This window comes from Ceratotherium simum, chromosome 12 (genome assembly GCF_057802395.1).
Source record: "Ceratotherium simum simum isolate JZ-2026a chromosome 12, ASM5780239v1, whole genome shotgun sequence".
Lineage (NCBI taxonomy): Eukaryota > Metazoa > Chordata > Mammalia > Perissodactyla > Rhinocerotidae > Ceratotherium > Ceratotherium simum.
Window position 1 is genome coordinate 27991741 of NC_141911.1, and position 23392 is coordinate 28015132.

Below are 23392 nucleotides of genomic sequence, written 5' to 3' on the forward strand. Positions count from 1 at the left end.
TGCTCCTCTTTTTGCTGAGGAAGATTGGCCCTGGGCTAACATCCGTGCCCATCTTCCTCTACTTTATATGGGACGCTGCCACAGCATGGCTTGACAAGTGGTGCATCGGTCTGTGCCTGGGATCCGAACCGGTGAACCCCAGGCCTCCAAAGCGGAGTTCTTGAACTTAACTGCTACGCCACCCCGCCTGCCCCTCAGCCAATCATTTTAAAATCAGGAATTTATTGCATTCTTACTATTGGCTCAGAATCAAGGCTGGTCTGGTACTAGAGGAGGATGAAGACATAGAGGATATCAGGAGAGCATGTGCCACGTGCTTGTTCATATATTGGATCATTCCTAAGTGTGAGGCCCTGTGCAAGATATTGTGCATACAGCATTGAATGAAACAGAGTTCGTGCCCTTTTCAGATTGGCTTCTTTCACTTAGTAACATGGAGGAAGTGACAGTGTCTCTATGTCTTTTCATGGTTTAATAACTCATGTATTTTTAGTGCTGAATAATATTGCATTGTCTGAATGCACTACAGTTTGTTTATCCGTTCACCTACTGAGAGACGTCTTACTTGCATCCAAGTTTTGGCAATTATGAATAAAGCTGCTATCAACATCCATGTGCAGGTTTTTGGGTGGACATAAATTAACTATGTTATTTTAAAATCTCAGATTTATATAATTTAAAAGATTATTGTAGACTCCAAGTATAATTCTGTTGCTTATTATCCTTAACCAAGTTTGTACATCTTTGAAACTTTCTAGGATAATTGTCAGTTATAAAGAAATAAAAAGAGAATAATTTGAGCAGTCAATAAAGCTTATTATGTATGTAAATATGTATTTTTGATCTGTCATCAAAACATAAAAAGAATAAAAGTGACTATTTCCTTTGTAAGATACAATGGGACATTTTAATAACAGGGCAAGTGACATTCTCATAGAGAAGCAATCCATCTATGTCAGGTTTTGCCTCTGCTTAGTTGTTTCAGAGCACATAATTTGATGAAGGAAATAGTCAAATCTGTATAATAATGAGCGATTCCAAACTCAAAGTTGAAAATACAGTATAAAGAATGTCTTCCCCCTCTGAACCATTTGAGAGTAAGTTCTTGACCAGATGTTCCATCACCCCTAAAAACTTTGGTGTATGTTTCCTATTTAAACAAGGACAGGTTCCTATATAACCACACTAGAACCATCAAAGTCAGGAAATTAACATTGATAATTTACTACCATTTAAACCTCAGAATCCATTCGTGTCACTTATTGCCCCCAAAATGTCCGTAGTAAAAGGATCACAATCCTTTTAGTTCATAATCACTCCTTGCATTTAATTGTCACATTTCTTTAGTTTCTTTTGATCTGGAGTAGTTTCTCAGTCTTTCCCTGTCTTTCATGACCTTGACACTTTCGAAAATTGCAGATTAATTATTCTGTAGAACGTTCCTGAATTCGGGTTGCCTGATGTTTCATCATAATTAAATTTAGGTTGTGCACCTTTCAGAGAAGTGATGCTCATTTCAACCTGTCAGGTAGTGCAAGATTTTTGTTTTTTCTATTACTGATGATGATCACTTCGGCCACTTGATTAAGGTGATGTCCCCCCAAACTTCTCCACTGTAAAGTTTGCCTTTGTAATTAATAAGCATTTTGTACAGCACTTTGAAACTATGTATAAATCCCTTCACTCATCAAAATTTCAATTGATTCATTTATTTCTATCAGATAGACTTATAGTTTCCTGCTTTACTCGATGTGTTACAATCCATTAATTACTATAATTCATTTTGATGTACAAATTGTCCAAGATTCGGCCAATGGGAATTCCTTCAACCTAGCTTTGGTGTCCTTTTGACATTTACCCTTTTCTTTGAGCACTTCCTTGCTCTCTGGGACAAAAAGATGTTTCAAGATCTTCTTCTACTTGCCCTATCGTAGCCCTGGAATCAGTCATTTCTCTAAGGAGCTCTGGTTCCTTTTAAGATAGAATAATATTTAGAAGCCATGATGTAGACTCTGGGTATGCTCATTGATCCTGGAGTATCACTGTTACCAGCCCCTCTCAGCGGACAGGCTAGGAAATATATGTATAGTTATTCATATACACACACATTTACTTCTATATTTCTCTATATATCTTTGGATAAGAAAACAATGATTTCATTTCTAATTCCTAACCAACACTACAAGCTTCAGTCTAGTTTTCTCCCTTTACATATATGAACTCCCTTCTCTCACAAGGAGAAACTGGCTTTCTATTATCTTTAATATAGTTGTTATTTTGACAAATCCTCTTCCCGCATGGATGCCCTCCTCAACCCCATTCAGCTCTGACTCCCTATCATGGGCATCTTTCCTACGTGAGTACTCTCCTTGTCCTGTTTGGGATCTGATACACAGTGCCAGGCACCAGCTCCCTCTGTAGACACTCGTATCACCCCATTGGGCTCCAGAATTCCTCTCTGGGCTACCACAGCTCCTCTATCACCCCAATGCACAGATGAATACCTTTCTCTGATTCACCAAATGGCTTCAGGACCCAATCGTTCAGGAACAGAAGTGGTAGAGAAAGGGGCCAATAAGTGATGTTTATAGGCACATTTTGGAGAAGTGGAAGGGGGTTAGAATACGCCATCCCAGAATACGCCAATTTGGCATAAAGATTATTTTGAGCTGAAGGCAATTGAAAAAAAGCAAACATAGGAAGAGATCTCTGCCCACTCCCTATCAGCCTAAAAGCAGGGCATAGAGATTTCCCTTTCCCTGCTCTGTCTCATACCAGGAGGAGAGCAATGCTTATCACTGGAGATGGAAAGTCAGCAAGAAGAAGAGTTTGCACAAACAAACCTTACTAAAGTAACACTTTTCTTCCATTGGTTTCTGCATATATTTACTTTCCCACAATCTGCCACCCTAGAAGCCCCTCCTTCCTTTGTCTAGTCAATTCTCCACAGTCTGTCACCCTTTGTTAAAATGGTATATAAGCCCTCAAGTCTAAGGACTTCTGTGAGTCTTCACTTTTTTTCTGTGGAGCCTCAATGTCTGTAGAATTTAAAATATTAACATCAATAAAATTTATAAACTTTTTTCCTGTTAGTCTGTCTTTGTCAGTTCAATTTGCAGGTCCTTGTCATAGACTATAAGAGGATAGAGGGAAATCTTTCCTTCCTTACAAAGTCAAAAGCAAAACCTAAAGAAGTGGAAGTTTTTTTTTTCCTTTATACTATGGTTTGTCATGGAACCATGTCTTTAAGAACAGCAATAAATCATATTGTAATAGCAATAATAAATAGAAAAAATGATATCGAGTATCTCTGGAAGAGTATGCCCACAGAGTTATAGAATAGTTCATAGTGGAGCAAGTAAACATGCTATAGGCATGTAACCCAGCTATCCTGCTGCCCCTGAGTGCTGTTTCTGTCCCGTGCTATTCTAAACATTTCAGTGGTTGACAATTTTAAAGGAGTGAGATAAAAGAGAGTTTGTATTCCAATGTGAATTATCTTAACTATTCTCTTTAGATGGAACTTTTCATAAAGTCTCTGAGGCTTGAGCGCTAATAGGGATTCACCTTTTCCACCTCTGAGTAGCTTCCAGGCTCCCTGGCTGCAGCCTTCTTAGGGTTTGGATCTCCTACAACCCCTATATCGCTTAGATCTTTCTCATGCAGAGTAACTCAGAGTAGCTTAGCCTTCTTCCAAACATGTATAGCCATACCTAGGAGCCCACATCTCCTTATAAGGCAGTAGAGATTATAAAGAACAGCTAAGAAATCCCACCCGCACTCTGTAAGCTTCCAAAGGATCACTATGTGTGGCACTGTTAGGATATGGAATGGAATACAAAAAAGTATTGACAAGACTTTCACATGTTGAGGTATATGGGGCAACTTCTGGTTCAAAACTGATTTGGCTTGAACTAGAGAAGCCTGACTTACGGTCTGTCGAACATGCATTGCACATCTGCTTTAATCATTAAAGAATGCACTCTCTTAAGATAAGAATGCATAATTCCCCTCCTACACGCTATTGGTAATGCCCCATTGGTAATGCCTTATTGGTAAAGCCCATATTAGTCCCTTTCTCGACATCAGGGTCATGTTGATCTGCTAATTTGCAACTGAATACCTTTTTGAAACTTTGATGAATGAGTATCCTGGGCATGTTTAATGTATGTTCTTTGTTCTAAAAAGGTATAAAGGTAGAAGACTGCACTGAACACCATGCTTCTCCAGAATGCTTTCTTCCTTTGTGGAAAAGACCTTCCTGGGTTATAATCTTCACCCTGGCTCAAGTAAAACTCACGTTATCTCTCATATCTATAGAATGGTTATTTGTTATTTTGGGTTGACAGAGTTGTTATTGAAATTAATTTTTTTTTGTGGCAAAATGTACGTAACATAAAATTTACCATTTTAACCCTTTTGGAGTATATACTTTAGTGGCATTAAGTACATTCACATTGTTGTGCAGCCATCACCACTACCCATCTCCAGAACTTATCCATCATCTCAAACTGAAAAAAATGGTTATATGCTATGAAGTTGGTGGTAATGCCTTAACCATGTACGTGTTGTGCAGACCTGAGGGCCTCTTCCATCCTTGGCAAGGGAAGTGATAACCTTCACTCCTTTCATACAACACTAGAAAAACTTCTTGAATTACACAATCCCTAAATTATTTCTCTGGATCCAAAGCTGCCCTTGTTATTGCTACTTTACTTTAAAAGATGTATTCATACATTAAATAAACAGGAGAATAGGTGTTCTCATATGACTTCCTTACTGCACAAGTTCTATTTTGTTGAGTCTTTATAGTTCCTCCACTTAAAAAATTTCTATTTTATTGTAGTAAGAACACTTAACATGAGCTCTACCCTCTTAAAAAAAATTTTTTTGTGTGTATGTGAGCAAGATTAGCCATGAGCTAATATCTGTTGACAATCTTCCTCTTTTTGCCAAGGAAGATTGGCCTTGAGCTAATATCCATGCCCATCTTCCTCTACTTTATATGTGGCACGCCTGCCACAGCATGGCTTGATAAGCAGTGTGTAGGTCCGTGCCCGGGATCCGAAACTGTGAACCCTGGGCTGCTGAAGCAGAGCATGCGAACTTAACCACTATGCCACCAGGCCAGCCCTGTTAACAAATTTTTAAGTGTACCATATAGTATTGTTATCTATAGGCACAATGTTGTATAGCAGATCTCTAGAACTTATTCATCTTCCACAACTGAAACTTATTTATACCTGTTGATTAGCAACTCCTCATTTCCCCCTGCCCCCAGCCCCCAGGCAACCACTATTCTATTCTCTATTTCTATGAGTCTGACTGTTTTAGATACTTCATATAAATGGAATCATACAGTATTGTCCTCTGTGATTGGCTTATTTCACTTAGCATAATGTCCTCAAGATTCATCCGTGTTATCACATATGGCAGGATTTCCTCCCCAAAAAGGTATTATTAATTGAATGTGAGGGATCCCTAGTTGCGTTGGATAAGATCCTTTAGGTGTGGTTGAAATGTCAACTTTTGAATAGCTTTGTACTTGAATTGGCACACCTATGGACCTATAAATCCTGCAAATCGGATAAACCAATAACAAAATTGGTAAGACCGGAGCCCTGGCTTCCTCAGAGCACTGAATCTTGATAATTTAGTAACTGTATTTGGTAAGTAAGGTCGGAACAGAGTGTGCAGTGCTGAGAAAAATGTGTCATTGTTTACTGAGCAACCAGTATGTAGTGCTTAACAACATCTGGGAGACTCCCATGTTCTGATGCAGAATTCTGAGTAACTATATATTACACACTGGGAGTTGAAAATCTGTTACATAACCAAGAATGACAAGATGGACGAAGAAGAAGAATCTAAGCCCATGAAGTTTCTGTGTTGTTCTTTGCATGTGTCCTTAGTGTGTCTCCAGGGTTGTGAGTCCAGACACAGCCAGAACAAAAGCAGGAGATACTCAAAATTCATTAAAATATTTACAAGGATTGTGGCCCTGTCAAATGGAAGGAATAAGAAAAGAATAAGAACTGAATGCGACAGTGAAGAGATTAGTGCAGGAAGTCGGCCATAACTCCACTAGGGCACAGAACTCTACCTGCTTGAATTAGGCCGTAAAATGAAAGAAGTTATGGATAAATGAGGCAGTGATACGACAGGAAAAACTGTGAAAGACTTAGAAGTGGGCAAAAAAAGATAAAGATGGCTCTGCCAGACTGTTTCCACCTTACTTGTCCCTGAGCTATTTTACGATGCTGTAAGTTGTAGAAAATTTATAGTGACGCAAATGATTTTTGCCCATAGAAGTGTAGATTGTGTGTGACAGATAGAAATGCAAATTTCGAGAGGCATTGATTATTGGATCTTGGTCATTTTTGCATACTATTAAGCAAATTTATTTCAGCATTTCTATTAGCCTATCTATATGTGTGTGTGTGTGTTTCGAATTCTCCTTTGAATTGGTTGTACTCTCTTACTGGTTCTCTCTTTAGTAAAAGAGTTCAAGTCTTTAAAACATTTTCATTTTATATTTGTGTGAGTCAGAATTTTACCCCCTCCTCCCTCTACTTCTCCTTCTCCTTCTTCTATTTCTTTTTAAAGTATCGTTTAACAGGTGTGGGGACCCATTTGGAACCCCAGAATTGATATGAAGATTATTTTAAGCTGAAGACATTTGAGAATCAACAGATGCAGAAAGAAGCCTTCTTGGATCTTGCCCTATCTGACTAAAAGCAGAAACTTCTAGGAAATGAGGCTGCCATAAATTCCCTTGTTGGGAAGAATCTACTCCCAGGAAAGATACCAAGAGTTAACCTACCATAAATCCCCTCTCTGGGGAAGTTTCATGGCCAAGAACAAGAGGGAAAGATCACTTGCATCTGCATAAACAAGCATCATCACAAACTTTCTTGTCTCACCTTTGTGCTCCTAAAAACACATTTATCTTTTGTAAAGAAACGTATTTGTTCTTCCCCTTCCCTTTTCCCTACTAAGTCCGGTATATAAGCCTCTAACGTTAACCATTTAGAAAGATAGCTTCTTTGTTAGCTCCGGTTGGTAGGCATACAAACAAATTTTTCCTTTGTTAATCTGCCCTTTGTCAGTTTAATTTACAGGCCCCCAGGGACAGAACTTAAGAGGGCAGAGGGAAAGTTTTTCTTTTCCTACATAGGTCTAACTTGAACACAGGGGATGTGGACTTTCAGACCAACTGCCATTGAAGGGTGTGCATTTGGAGTTCCCTACTGTTAGAGCTTCAGGTAGAATCATCCTGGACACAAGAAACTCCAGATACTGTCTTGTACTAAAAAATTGTTGGCTCAAAAGTAACTTCAGCTTGTTTGAGACAAAACCTCTGTTCATCTGGTATGGTAAAATTCTCCCCTTAATGGATAGATGTTTTTTCAACCATGATAGATTTTAGAATTAAATATAGAGGTAATGAAATTAATAAAATGTACAGTACTGGTACTGTATCTTAATGTAGGAATAATCTGTACTTATGGAATTTAAAGTGTTTTTAATGTTTAAGAGAATTAGGCAATTAAAGAATGATATTAACTAATTTCAATTTAAAATAGCTGAGTTTAAACTTGTGATTTTATGTTATCAGAAAATTTGACTAAGTCAATAAGCAGCATTGGAATATTTAAGAGAACTTGACATTTACTATATTTAAAATATATTTTATTGGATTTTTCTAGAGTTTTTAACCAAAAAACTTAAGTTTTTAAGTAAAAAAAATTTAAAATAAAATTCAATCATTACATTTAAAATGCTTTTAAAATAGTTCAGTATATTTAACTAACTTGGCCTTGAATGAGATTGATTGTTGAAAGTTCAGTTTATTCAACTTGAGTTAAATATTAATAAAGTAAAAAGTGAAGGTGATTGGTTTTATTTTACAAGATTCATAAACAGAATAATAAGGTCTGTAAGTTGAAGTTAAAGGCTTAAGGAAAATTAGGTTTTTGAATTTGTTACTATAAGAAACTACTATTAATTTAAAACCCAAGTATGGTAGACACTATTAGTTTGCTGATTTAATAGTAATTCTCAAAACTCTTCTCTCTTGCTGCCCTTCTACTATAGAGGTTGGGAAAGCAAAATTCTTTCTTTCCCAGCTCCCTTATTTCTAGGTGGCTACGAGGCACAGTCCTGGCCAATGAGCCACAGGTAGCAGCCTGCTGAGGAAGGCCTGGAGGTGTTAGCTTTCCCAGTACAAGACATGGTTGGAGCTGTTGCCATGCCTTCTGATTCCTTCCTTCCTTGAACAAGATGAGATATGTGGAATTGCAGCAAAGGTCTTGCAACTATGAGGTAAGAAGCATGCTGGCAAGCCCAAGAAAACTCACGGAAATCTCAGAGATGATGCCAGCCCTGAAATCGTCAGGCTACTCAGACTCCTCCTTATGTGAGAAAAAGAAACCCCTCTTTGTTTAGGCCATGGTAGGTCAGGTTTTCTCTATTGCAAAAAAATGCATTCCTAACTGATATGTTAAGAAACCCGACAGTGGTTTCTCTGTGCACACTGTCTGTTTCCAGATATGAAAAAATCTCACATTGGCTATTTATTTGAAAGGATGGTTAAATGAGTAAGTGAAGGATGGATGGGGCTTGCTGGGAGAGCAGCAGCAGGAGGCCATGCTCCCTGAGGCTCGGGTAGCAGTTGCCTACACATTCCTTCCGAATTGGTGGGATTAGCTATCCCTGTTGGGCCGTTTAGATCAGGTGGGAATAAAAGCATCACTGAACTATCAAATCTCTGCTTGGCACCCAGTCTACTGGAAGCCCCAAGGGAAATGTCTGGGAAGTAAAAATACAGTTTGGGTTATTGTTGGGACTGACATGCAGAGAGATATTTTGTGTGATGTGCTCAGTGTAGAAGGATGGTCTCTGGTGACGCTGCCAGCTTTGTCACCTGCAGTCACCTGGGTTAGTTACATCCATACAAGTGAAGGAGTGAAAACCAGAGAAAAGCTTTACCTCCATTTGCTTCCCACAGACACTATTTTAACTTTCCTGAAATAGGATAATAGAGCCTGTCTTTACTCTTAGGGAAAGAAGTCCTTAATGACTAAAATAACTTGGTTTTACATTCATGTATATCCATAGTTCTGAGGTTTCTCTGACCCAACAATAATTAGTTTAATTTCATTTACCAAGTTTATCGCAATTCACTAACAACAGTACAACAACAAAAGTACTTAGAAAAATTACTGTAGAATTTTGCAAAAACATTAATTTGCCATTGGAAAGACAACTCTATGTCTTGCCATAAATGGATTCTTGCCTTCCCAGTTTGCATGACATAGTCTTGCACTTCATATTAAAGTAGAAAAAAGTAGCCTTTCTTTTTGTTGTTAATATACAAACCATGGGACTAGAATTCACAAACACTTGTTTTAATATTGGATATGTAATTGGTATATGAGATTATTTTTTAAATCACATCCATTCCTGATGTAGCCAAAAAAAAGTCAGTATTGGAGATCACGCACTGGAGGTTCTAGCTTTCATTTGTCACGTCCCTAGACCTGTGACTTTGGGAAAATTTTTGAGCTTAAGTTTCATCGTCTGGAAAGGGAGTGGTTACATCAGTTCAATGGTTTTACAGAGTTAGGGCTTTGGGAAGGTGCATCAGAGGTTCTGTAAGTCCTTAAGTAAAATCTTATTTTTAAAAATAGATTTTAAACTAAAAATATGAGAAAAGCACACATAAATATGTTAAATATATAAAAATTTTAACATAGTATAAATTATCAGCATGTTAACTTATGCAACTAGATTAACTTATTTTAACACAGACTTTGAGTCACAATCCTTCCGGTTCTGTTTAAATGAAGAGCCATATTGAAATGTGACTTTTTGTTTTTAAACTAGGACCATTTGTAACACTTATATGTGTGCATAGTATTTGTCTTGATACTGAATACATAAATTCTGATGAGGCTAATATTATTACAGTTTTAATATTACACTCATAACCGCTAGTTCAAAATTTTTGTGTTCATCGGCTTGGCCTCATTATTCTTATTGATTTCATCTATAATAAATATATTTTACAAATGTATTAAGAAGTTTTAAAACCACTGATCACTTAGCTTCCTTCTTCAATTACATTGTCACATGCCTGTGGCTTTTCCATACTCAAAACCTCATTTTTCTACATGACCAGCAGCAGCCTATTGTAGAATTCATATAAATTCAAGGTTTCTCAAACTTTTAAAATCTATGCCCGGTTTTGATGATCAAATATATTTTACACACCTTTCCTGAGATTCTGATAGTTTTCCCATAGGGGTGAATATATACCTTGCTTAAGATTATGTATTTTGTGGTTCCCCATCGACAAGGAAAATTAGGTCCAGCTCTATTTTTTGTAGTTATTAAGAAAGGAATAAGGAATAGTTTTTCCAAATATAATAAACTTACATTAAAATATTGGCTATGCTACATTAAACCTTATATGCCTTACCCTAACTATTACTTAATTCCAATAGGCTACTCTTCATTGAGAATCTCTGTTTAGATGGTTCTATGTCATTTGGCTATAAATAAAAAAGATTCAATGATGTGAAGCTTAAATGGAGGAATCAAATACTTTAAAATCTCTCTATGTTCCTCTTGTGTGTGTGTGTGTGTTTGCAAACACACACACCAAGCATTAAAGCACAAAATATGAGGATAGCAACAGGAAGACAATGGCTTCATTTGAATCATTTTTTGCTTATTTTTAAGTTAAACTTATTTAGTTCTAAAGGTGATAGCAAGCTCTTTTCAGATAAAGAATGAATAGATAGGAGAGAAAAGTTTAAGAAAATGAGATTTAGTGCAAATGTTGCTAGGCTCACCTCAGAGGGAAAAATATGTAGCTTAGAAGTAGATATATTTATAAATAAGTTTTTGAAGAATTTCTAACTGAAATAAACTAAATATTAAATATATCGGGATGTATTAATGCAGTGGGAATTTGTAAGGCACTGGGACCAGGAAATTAATAATTTCAACAAAGACTGTAGCAAAATAGACTCAGAACTGAATTAAAACACTTAACAGAGCTCCAGTGATGGAGTGCACAGTTGATGAAGGTGACCACATAGCAGTGACAAGGAATTTGGCTCTATGAGTAAGGTATAATTTAACATTTAATGTTGACATAAATGTATCTTGCTTTTAGTCGTCCTTTAAATTCTTGTGATTATAGTTTTTAATTTGAATATTCTCACCTCATATAAAAATCACTCAGAAATTAAGAAGTTTATCAATTAATTATTTAAAAAAGCACCCTCACTGAAAAATTACTCTAATGCATAAGAACTCAAATATTACAGTCAAAATTTGAAGCAACTTGGAAAAAACGCTTAATAATTTTAATAGCAACAGTAGAAACCTTTTTGATGAAGCGCTTAAATCTGTTCCTTCTCCTGGAAATCCTTTGAAATTAAGTGGATGGAAAAACAGAGAAACAGTCAACTATGCTGATTGCCAAGTGAGACACAAGCAGAGTGAATATTAGCGGCTTTCTTTTTTCTCCCAGAGAATGAATTATTGTCATTCTCCTATGGCTGAAAAATGTGTATATGTCTTGTATGCATTTCACGGGGTCTGTGTGAACTGTAGTGCACAGAGAAGGAAAGACTGTCTCGACTTTGTGTAGGTATTGTAGCTTTCTCATCGACTTAATTGGGTCCTGTATTTCAAGGGCCAAAGCCAGAGAGCAAGTACAGTGAAGTATTTTTATAATGTAGTTTTGAGGGCATTGTTCCAGTTTCCATCCAGTAAGGTGATTATTCTGTGGCTGGCTATCGCTTTTTTGGGAAGATATGATTCGATCTGGGTGACATCCAAATCTTGACTCCCTCTCACAGAACTAAAATCTTAAGAGTTTTAATAAACGTTTCTTAGGAGCTAAGTTCCCAGTGATTTATCATTAATGGAATAAAACTTAGCTTTTACTTTTTGACAGACCTTGACAGAAATGCACAAGCACTTGCACTTGTATCTAGGGAACTCATGAAAACACCAACTCAGTGAAGTTATAACCCTCATTTTGTAACAACATTAAATGTTAATGTGGAGAATTTTAACATAGTTGCTCTAAAATTGATGTAGTCACTGCATTAAAGAGTTCTGCTTACTTGAATTTAAAATAAAGTAGGTGAGTGTAATTGGTATATTTAATTTAAATGTTTGTAGTATTTCTGTAAAGCTATGACATGTGCAAGCCCTAAGATAAGAGTTTCATTGGATTCTATGACTTATCTCCAGCATTTGAAATCCTTTTTACAATCTATGGAAAATACACAATATTTCTATTTTCTTAGATAATTACCCACAGCATCAAAAGTGTAGAGTAGTTTGCTAAAATACCTTGTTAGGAAGTAAAATTTAAAAAACAAAACAGGGGCCGGCCCGGTGGTGTAGCGGTTAAGTTCACGTGCTCTGCTTCGGTGGCCCGAGGTTTGCCAGTTCGGATCCTGGGCGTGGAGTTATGCACCGCTCATCAAGCCATGCTGTGGCAGTGTCCCACATAGAGCAACTGGAAGGTCATACAACTATGACATACAACTATCTATTGGGGCTTTGGGGAGAAAAAAGGAAAAAGGGAGGATAATTGGCAACAGATGTTAGCTCAGGGCCAATCTTCCTCCAAAAAAAAAAGTGACTATTCCTTTAATAATAAAAAATAATCTGAAGCTATTTACAGATAATCCAAATGTGTGAAAATTTGGTTTCTTAGTTTAGATAGAAAAACACTGATTGGCAATATTAGCTTGTTTCCTTTAGACCTTTTGAAACAAGGTAGGATGAGGCCAGTGGTTCTCAATCGGGGATAATTTTGCAGCCTAGGGGACATTTGGCAAAGTCTGGAGACATTTTTTATTGCCATGACTTGGAGGGTGCTACTGGCATCTAATAGGCAGAGCTCAGGGGTGCTGCTAAACATCCCGCAATGCACAGGACAGCTCTCTAAAACAAAGATTCTTCTGTCCTATAATGCTAAGTGCCCAGGTTGAGAGTGCCCAGGTTGAGAGAGCCCGGACTAGGCATTGGTGAAGAATCAATGAAAAGCATTCCATGTGGCAGACCACTAACATGTGAGCTCACTTGTGGAACAAGCAATTAATTACTTCTGTGGCTGTTTATCTTCTAGTGGAGATCTTCTAATTGATTGCAAGAGATTTCAGAAGTAGATGGACAAACAGAGGGACCAGGGCAGCCAGTAACTCTTGAAGGTTGTGATTGCTGTTGTTTTTGACAAGTAACTTGGGAAAGAGGCTGCAGTTATGTCCGCTAAATGCCAGGGAGGATATTCATGCTGGTTATAGGAATAATTTCTTAACTTCAAGGATTATTAAACAATCCATTGTGTTACTAAGACGATCTCTGGAGGTTTTGAAATATTGGATAGATAATTTAAGTATATTCTGCCAAAAGTACAGAAATAAGCCACAAAATATTTTCAGACTGCTTGAACTAGTTCCATAAATCTATACATAACATAAACAGATGTTTAAAAGAAGCTATCATTTAAAAGAACATTTTAGACTTCAAATTTGAGATTTGGAGATATGTTTACTCTGTATATACAAAAAACCTTGAAAGAATTCCATTATCTATACCTTAATAAAATTGAAAAAAAAATTAAAAAGCAAAAGGAGAAAATTCAATTGTCCTGACAATATCCAGTACTCAATATCTCTTCGTGATATTGCCTCAGTCCAGCTTCTCATTGTAAATCTTCTATTATATTCTTTCTCATGACTTATGCTGTTCCAGATAAATTGGACGCTTAGTTTCCGAAGAATTATGCCTTTCTCATTGCCTGTCCTGATTCCAGCCCAATTAAGGCCTCACACAGAACTAACCCAAGGACAGAACTGTTTGCAGTCCCCAAATGTGCCAGGCTCATTGCTGCCTCCTACCAATAAAATGGCGGCGGGGTGGGCAGTGTGGTTTCCTTATTTATCTCCCAATATCCTATACCTTCTTCAGGATTCAGATATCACCTTCAGAAAGCTTCTATTTCCTCTCCAGGCTGGATTGTATGCCTCTTTTTTGTTTTCTTAGCATACTATGCTTATCCCATTCCAGTGGCTTTTTGCACTGTATTGCTGTCCACATATGACTCTTAAGTTCTCTGAGGACAGAGACATGTTTCAGATCATGGCCATATTCCCTGTGCTTAGTGTGGTAGTATAGGATGACAATAAATGTTTATGAATGAATGAGAATGAAAGATATATGTTGAATTGAATAGAAATAGACTGAATTTTCATTAGTGATATCTAGTCTCAATAGGCCATTCCATTTGTTGTAGCAGACCCTGTGTACAGCAGAGCAAAACCCTGCTCAGTTTGCTCTCACCTTCCAGTATCAGACAATGCTCCCCTGCTATTCCCAGGGTTGTGGTTTTTTTTTTTTTTTTCTTTTGGTAAGGAAGAGTGGCCCTGAGCTAACATCTGTTGCCAATCTTCCCCTTTTTGCTTGAGGAAGATTGTCACTGAGCTAACATCTGTCCCAATCTTCCTCTATTTTGTGTGTGGGATGCTGCCACAGCATGGCTTGATGAGCGGTATATAGGTCCGCGCCTGGGATCCAAACCAGCAAACCCAGGGCCTCTGAAGTGGAGCCTGCAAGCTTAACCACTACACCACTGGGCTGGCCCCTCCTAGGGTTTTCATGGCCAATTTTTTTTGAAAGTGGTGGCCAGGTCCTCCTTCCTAGTCTGTCTTAGTCTGGAAGCTTGATTGAAACCTGTCCACCGTGGGCGACCCTGCTGGACCCTGCCTGTATTTGAAATACTGGTGGCACAGCTTTCAGCATCACGGCTACTGCAGTAGAACAAGCAGCAGACGAGTGGTGTGGTTCCCTGACCGGGAACCGAACCTGGGCCCCGTGGTGAGAGCAGTGAATCTTAACCACTGGATCACCAGGGCCATCGCATTTTCCGTTCATACTCTCCCTGTATCATCAGTCTAGGAGAAAATAAGCATACGACTGTTACAAATAACTTCTCATGAAAACCAAGCCAAAAGAACCTAGAAAAACTAGGAAGAATATGTTAAATTTTTAGTAAGTTCATATTTTTCCATTAAATTTGATCTGATTTTTAAAAAATCTTAGAGGTCAGCCCAGTGGTGTAGTGGTAAAGTGTGCTCACTCCACTGGGGCAGCCTGGGGTTCGGATCCCGGTTGTGCACTGACGTGCCGCTTGTCAAGCCACGCTGTGGTGGTGTCCCATATAAAAAAATGGAGGAAGATGGGCACGGATGTTAGCCCAGGGTCAGTCTTCCTCAGCAAAAAGAGAACGATTGGCAACGGATGTTAGCCCAGGGCTAATCTTCCTCACACACACACAAAAATTCTTAGCTCATTTGTGGGAGTCTTATAAGTTAGTGGGATAACATTTGATGACAATGATTGAGGTTTTTTCTTTCCCTAATTTTTTTTGTTGCCAGAGCCCTTCTCTCATTTATTCAGCGATATTCATTATTTCATGGGGAGGGCAATTATAGCTGAGAACCAAGAACTATATTACTACCTGAATTAATTTATAAACTTTCAGCTGAAGCATTATTGAAAGTCTAGATTTCCATTGCAAGAGCCAAGCTTTTTGGGAGAGAAATGGTTTCTTTTTCTTTAAGCTCAAAAAGGTTGACTTATCTGGAAGACTTAGAACATGGAGTTTATACATAAACCACAGAGTCAAAAGAATGCATATGTGATGGATAACTTTATGTGTCAATTTGGCTAGGCTATAGTACCCATTTATTCAATCTAACACTAATCTAAGTGTTACCGTGAAGGCATTTCGTAAATGTTGTTAGCATCTACAATCAGTTCACTTTAAGTAAAGGAGATTACCCTCAACAATGTGAGCAGGCTTCATCCAATGAGTTGAAAGCCTTAAGAGCAAAAATTGAAGTTTCTCTGAGGAAGAAGAAATTCTACCTGTGGACCACAGTGTCAGCCCTTCCCAAGAGTTTCTCTGGATTTCAGACTTGCCCAGTTGAGTAAGCCAATTCCTTGAAATAAGTCACTCTATATCTATATCTACATTTATTTGTCTATACACATATATGCATACACACATACATACATGTAAATAAATATGTAAAAAATAGAAACCTAAAAATCACTTTTTATCTATGTGTGTATATATATGGTGAGTTATTTCATATATATTTACCACTGGTTCTGTTTCTTTGGTAGAAACTTGACTGTTCCAGCATATGATGAGGAAGTTTTTCTGCCCCCCAAAGAAATAAGAATTCACCAGAAGGCAGGAGCAAACGGATTAGAGAGAGCCTCCATTGCCCTGGGCTGAGACCAAACAGATAATCTGAAGGGAGGATGAAAAAGTAGCAGGAAACAGCCCTGGGTGAGTGAAAACTGATCACAAACCTCAAAGGATCTTCTCCACCCTCCAAAACATGGTGTAGCCACAGTAGAATAGAAAAGGAGAGGGGGTATGTTTAAGGACAGAGACCCGAGGGCCCCTTTTAATACTCTGTTATTTTATGAAATGTTGGACTAGAATGGAAGAGTGTGTAGAAGTTTACTGTGCTCCCCAGAGGGGACAGAAGTAGCCAAGAATGAGCCAGCAGTCCGAGAGAGGACTCATGAGTGGGAAGAGGAAGGTGCAGACTGACCTAAATGAAGCAGGCAGCAGAAGAATGTGGGGGAGCAGATGCCTCCATACAGACGTGACAGGGACAGAGGACCAGGAACCAGGGACGGGTGGTGTGGTGTCCTGTGTGATGACCCAGCAGTGGACACAAAGAATCAAAAGCAGATGCCCTTCCCACCAGAGCCTAGATGACACAAAAAGCATGGCCAAACTTCGAGCACTCCTAGAGAGAAGAGATGGAGACATAGGAGGTGGAGAGCCTTGACTCGGCAAATTATTAACCCAAAAGATACCGAAGGGAGACAAAGGAGGAAGAAAACAGAAGTGATTGGATTACCTGGAAGTAGATTGTTTTCTGCTATATGCAGAAGTGGGCATGCAACTTAATTTTAATTGTAGAGAAATAAAGGAAGGTTTGCGATTTTGCTCCTAGGTTCCTAAAAGGAATTTTACTATCTCTGTTTTATTTGTGTCTAAATCGTGTATCTTTCAGTATGAATAGTTGGAGCCACATTTAAAAAGTGGCATATTCTATTGTGAGTGTGTGTTTTTAAAAACAGATTTAAATCAAGCATTGTGGAGTTCAAAATATATTTCAAATGGGTTCTTTCCAGAATTACAGATCACTGAGATGAATTCCAACCTTTATCCATTCAAAGGCTACTAAGATGCTACCACGCAAATCCTTTCTGGAGGAAGATAACACTTGAAACTAAATGTGCAGGATTAGCTCATCTGGCATCGCTGGGCAAAGAGCTGCTTGGTTTATTCTGCACGCTCAGTGATGGCCTATCCTTGGGAAGCACTTGGTAAATCTTTATGGAGTGAATAAGCAGATCTCTAAACAAAGTAGTTGAGATTTATGAATCTGGTTTTGCTGATTTGCAGCATTTAAAACTTACCCCTTTTAGACTTGCTTTGGTGGCAAAGCCACAGCCTCAGTGACATCCAACTCTGTTCCTCCCAGACCTGCACTTGTGTTGCTAAACTTGGCAGGAGAAAAGCACATGATTCATTTCAAATCAGGACCCAAATGTTGGGGGCCCCTTAATGCTGCTCAGCAGTTGTTCCCTCTTCCATTTTCTCTCCCAGTCTCCTAGATGATTATTTTATTTCTTCTCTCCTCAAACCTCCAGCACTTCCTCTTCCATCTTCCTACTTCAGTGATTACACTGAGGCCCTCAGAGGAGCCCCACAAATCCCCCCACCGCATCTCCCCACGGACCACCCTGCCGTGCTCCGCCTCCTCGCCCGTGTTGGGGATGAGCTGTCTGTGCTCCTGTCTACAGTCAGTCCTTCACCTGAGCTCCAGGTTCCATCCCCTCTCTCCTACTCAGGACACATTCCCACGATTCTCCCTTCTCTCTTAGCATCATCAGTTTTTACCTCTTTCCTGGATCATTCCTGACAACCTGAAAACATGCTGTTATGTCTCCCTTCTTAAAAACAAGACAAAACAAAAGAAAAAAATTTCATTTCCCACGCTAGTTACGTCTCCATTTCTCGTCTCCTCTTTTTAGCAAAACTTGCTGAAAATTTTTCTATACTGATGTCTCTGATTCCACTTTTATATTTGGCTTTACTTCTAAAGTTTTGGAAATCTATTGAATACAATACTATTAATCTCCCTTTGTGAATCTGGGTTATCATGTTGAACAGACAGTGATGCCTTTAGGGCCTGTGGAGGGACTTGTGTCCTATAAATTTGACCCCGGACTCCTGTGCTTCTGGAGTGCTGTCAACTTTTTATAGTTTTACTTCACGATTCTCCACCAACTGTTACTTTCACTATCATTAATTTGTCTGCCTCTGTAGTCTCAGCACTCTAATTACCATTTATAATTTATTACTTGGATTTGCTCTAGCTAAAAATGCAGATACTCAAACACGGTAGACTTCTGTGTAAAGAGTGAGGAAATAAGCTATGAATGAGGGCCTGAAAAAGGGCAAGAATTTTTTCTTTTTTAATGTCTGGATTTTCAAGAGTCAAAGCTATTGAGGTTCTAGAATAAGTGATCTTCAGTTGGGTGAGATGTTATTATAAACATTGCTTAGGTCTGAGTATTCTGCCACCGTAAGTATTCCCTAAGCACTTATTGGATAAATGCACATATTTCCCAACACATAGAGTAGTCGAAATTTCTAAATTTTGTATCTGTATATTTCTAGCATATGTCTCAAACTATGACAAAACTCTCTTCTTGACTATCCAACCACCCCATTTTATTCCTACTCACTGGTGTGATAGCAGTCAGTTTTACTGATTATGCTAATAGTGTAGCTGTCATCCAGAGAAGTCCCTAAATTGTATTCTGTGTCTAATGCTTTGTTTTAAGTTGTGCTTGCTTATAGGAATCAGGCAGAAAAATGCCAGATGGCCAAGCAGCAGAACCAGTTCAAATTGGAAAGGTCCAAGATGGTGACGGGGTGCCATGCGCAAAAGGAAACGTGTGCAAAAGGTGCTGTGTGCAAGGGAGGATCTGCGCATGCCCCAAATGCTCTCACCTCAGCGATGACCCGGAGACCCCTTCACATCCCATAAGAACCCTGCTCACCTTCCCTCCAGGGAGAAGGTATTTTAGAGCATGAGCTCTGCCTCCTCTATTCATTGATCAAAGAATAAAGTTTCTGCTCTGCTATTCCAGACCTGGTCTCATTCTATTGGCACAGGCAGCCCCAGGCAAAAGCACCCACTTGTGGGTCACTGGTCCCTTAGGGCTCGGTGACACAGCCAAGAAATAAAGATCCTAAATCAAGGGCAGTTGTATTTCTTCTTAATAACTCTTCCACCTAGCACCTCATTTCCATTCTTACTGTCTCAACTGTGATCCAATCTGTATGATCTCACGTCTGGGTAATACACTTTTGATGACTTCCTTTTGATCATACTTTAGCCTTATAGTCAAAGCCTTCCCCAACTGGCCTCAACTTACTTTTTAAACCTAAAAGTACATTACATTAACCTTTCACTCCGATCATTAGTTTTTTCTTTCATGTTTTTGAGCATTTACTATATGTTAGGCACTAGGCCAAGCACTTTACATGCCTTATTTCATTTCATCCTCATAACAACTCTATTAAATAATTATTAACACTATCATGATTTTACAGTTTAGAAGGTATGGCTTAGAGGAGTAAACTGCTTGTGGATTCCAGAACTAGTAAGTGGCGGAACTAAGATTCAGGCCCAGGTCTGCCGGTTTTGAGAACACATGTTCTTAACCACTGTGCCTCTACCAGTCTCCCCATATTGACCTGCTCACGAGCCCCAAAAAGTCCTTCATACTTCTGCATTACATTTTTTGGCTTATGGCAGTGTATGCAAACCTTCTTTTTCACCTAACTGTTACCCTTAGTGATCAAGGTCAATTATGCCTTTGAACTGACTTCCCCTCTGACCACTTCTGCTCTGGGTGATCTATCCCTCTTTTGAGATCTTTCAGTGCAAGGATGAGATGCTGCTTCATCAGGGTATCTTATGTTTGTGTTGCCCTGGGTGTTCCAAGATATTTCCCCACGGGGTCAGAGACAAACATGATGCATCTAAATAGACATTTTCCTATTGTTTGTTGGCAGATGTATTGGAGATGGCAACTTTACAAATTCAGACTCATGGTTTATATGGAGCAATAATTTCTAATGAAGACAATGGTTTATTATCCTAGCTTCTCCTTCCTTCGCATTTAGAGAGTAATTAAAAAAATAAAATAGAGGAAAATATAATTCTCTCACTATTTTTTCCTCTTTAGAGAAGTTTTCAGAAACAATTGATTTGAGGAAGCCCCATGGAGAACTTTATATCTAAATGCCCAAGGTATGGGCAAGAAAGACCAAACAGAGCAGCGTGGAAAAATATGCACCATGTATTCTGAGTGGCAGCTACCGCAATACTGATATTCAGTGCAGTTACATTTTATTCCTGGGTGTGCCTCTAAAATGGCGGGCTAATTTGGGCAAGTCATTTCATCTTGCTGGATTTCAGGTTTCCTCACATGTCAAAGGAAGAGACAGTATCAGCTGTTGTAATATTATTTGATTCTTGGTGGAAGATGAAGTACCAACAAAAATGTTTGCAAGTTTATTTTTCAAGGGGAAGTACTAGGGAGAGAAGAGAAATGGAGAAAAATACAGAAGAAAGACAGAATGGGATTGAGAAGAAGTAGGGAATGAATAAATTTAAATAGTGATTAGAAGGAATTAGAGAAACTCTTAGTTGCCTACCCATTATCCATTTCCCCCTTTTCCCGCTAATAACGGAATCCTTATTTTGTTTGTGGTGACAATGCGCTCAGTAGTGGAGGATGAGGTGATTGGTCTCAACAATAATGGTACTCCTGTTTCCCGCTCTCCCTGCTGCCTTGGCAGTTAGGCGTGGCTATGTGACCAAATTCTGATTAATGAGGTCTAAGAAGTAGACGTCTTCTTGGGGAATTTCTGAAAAAGTTATTGCTTTCCTGATAAAAGGAGAAAGATGGAGCTTCATGCCATCCTTCCCTTTCTTCCTGCTTCAAACATGCATTAGGAGGTAAGATTTATCATAATAACCAATGCACAAAGGAGTAGAGAGCTAGAAAGAGCTGAGGACCCTAATGGCACGGCTGAACAGCTGATCTGATGCCAGCAAGCACTTACTTGTGGACTGTGTTTACACGAGAAAAAGAAATTGTTATTTGTTTAAGCCACTGTTGCTTGGTCTTTCTCTTTGTTGCATCTAGGATGCATTTCTAATTGATACAGAGAGGAGTGATGAAAATAGCAACAGACATCCTACCCTGGAGGGGAGCATCATAACTATGAGTGTATCTAGGTAAAGGAATCTTGAAAATAGTTGTCAAAAGGTGTAAGCAAGGTGTGGGTTTAGGGTTAAGGCTTTAAAAATGAGTTTGAAAGTTAGGACAGATAAATGTGATGTTTTTGTTTGAAGAATGGCTGAGAACAATTAGAAGAACAAGAGGGATGTGAAAACAGGACGTCCCGTGAATCAGAATTTTAAAGAAAAACTGATGCAAATGTGAGGAGACACCTTAACAGGAGATTAGCCCCCAAACACAGCATGTAGCTTTCCCTCTGGTATATTTCTGTGGCAACTTTTGTAAGTCTTGTGTTTGCAAAAGGTGTACTTTTTTTTTTTTTTAATTTTATTTATTTATTTTTTTCCCCCAAAGCCCCAGTAGATAGTTGTATGTCATAGCTGCTCATCCTTCTAGTTGCTGTATGTGGGACGCTGCCTCAGCATGACCAGAGAAGCAGTGCGTTGGCAGGCGCCCAGGATCCGAACCTGGGCTGCCAGCATCGGAGCGCGCGCACTTAACCGCTAAGCCACGGGGCCGGCCCCAAAAAGGTGTACTTTTAAGTATACATAAAAAAGTGCTCTTGGATCACACAAACCCAAATTGAGGAATATTCTACAGAACAGCTAGCCCACATTCTTCAAAACTCACGGTATTGTCTTCAGATTAAAGGAACCTACAGAGGGCCGGCCCCGTGGCTTGGCGGTTAAGTGCCAGGGCTCCGCTGCTGGCGGCCCGGGTTCGGATCCCGGGCACGCAGGCGCCGCTTCTCCTGCCATGCTCAGGCCACGTCCCACATACAGCAACTAGAAGGATGTGCAGCTATGACATACAACTATCTACTGGGGCTTTGAGGGAAAAAAATAAATAAATAAAATCTTTAAAAAAGAAAAAAGGAACCTACAGAGCTGTAGCTGCTGAATGCAAGGTGTGATCCTGGATTGGAGCCTGGATTGAAAAAAAATAATTTTTTTTCTATAAAGGACATAATTAGGACAATTGATGAACTATGAATATGGATTTTATATTAGATAGTCTTTATTTTATCAACACAAAATTTCCTAAACTTAGTAATCTTATGGGGCTAAGAGAATGTAATTCTTAGGACATACAGGCTGAAGAATTTAAGAGTGAAAGGTAATGATGTCTGAACTTACTCTCAAATCATTCAGCAAGAAAAAATATGTATGTATGTATGTTCAGTGAGAGCTAGAAAGCAAATATGGGAATATGTTAACAATGAGTGAATCCAGGTGAAAGCTATATGCGTGCTCATTGTACTACTTTTGTAATATTTTTGTAGATTTGAAACTTTTCAAAATACAGTGTCTTTTAAAAAAATAAGTTTAGAAAATGTTTTAATCCTTTTAACTTCTTGTAGCTGGAACAGTTTGTCAAGGTTCCAACTTTTAAAATTTTTATTATTTGAAGAATATTTAACTCCTCTCTGCCTGGCATTTGGGCATATACCCACACAATTTTTGAGATAAGTATGAAATTCGTGGACACCATGTATGTGTGTGTGTGTGTGTGTGTGTGTGCAATGTATGTGTGCTTTAAGCTTTCTGAGAATTATGGATGTGAGACACAAAGAAATTTAAATGCCAGAAATATTATTTATAAGATATGTCATTCCATGTCATCTGGGTGTTTATGACTTAGGTCTATGATTTTTTCCCCCATTTTTAACCCAAAGGACAATTTCAAAGGCATTTACAGGCTATGAGAGTTGGACAAGGTTTGATTGGAGGTGGTATAGATGTTTCATGATGCACAGTGAGGATGTTACCTATTGGGGGGAATAAGGTAAGCAGGAGTCTGAATGTCATGAAGGGGCAGCTCAGGGCAGTGACTGTTGGCTGACTGCACGTCTGCAGGCTACAGGTGAAGGGGCCACTGCTTCCTTTTTAGAATTCCTGAGGTGGCTATTATTTTGTTAATAACATCTACCATGGGCTTC

At 38.7% G+C, this 23392-nt stretch overlaps 1 protein-coding gene and 1 non-coding gene across 2 annotated transcripts in view; both read right to left on the reverse strand.

Moving 5' to 3' along the window:
• Positions 1-23392, reverse strand: part of RXFP1 (relaxin family peptide receptor 1) — a 101837-nt gene that overhangs the window by 61351 nt on the left and 17094 nt on the right. The gene's annotated exons all lie outside the window — the stretch shown is intronic.
• LOC147915805 (U6atac minor spliceosomal RNA) lies at positions 4513-4639 on the reverse strand. The gene has a single exon (XR_015553873.1). It is a non-coding gene; the product is annotated as a U6atac minor spliceosomal RNA (small nuclear RNA).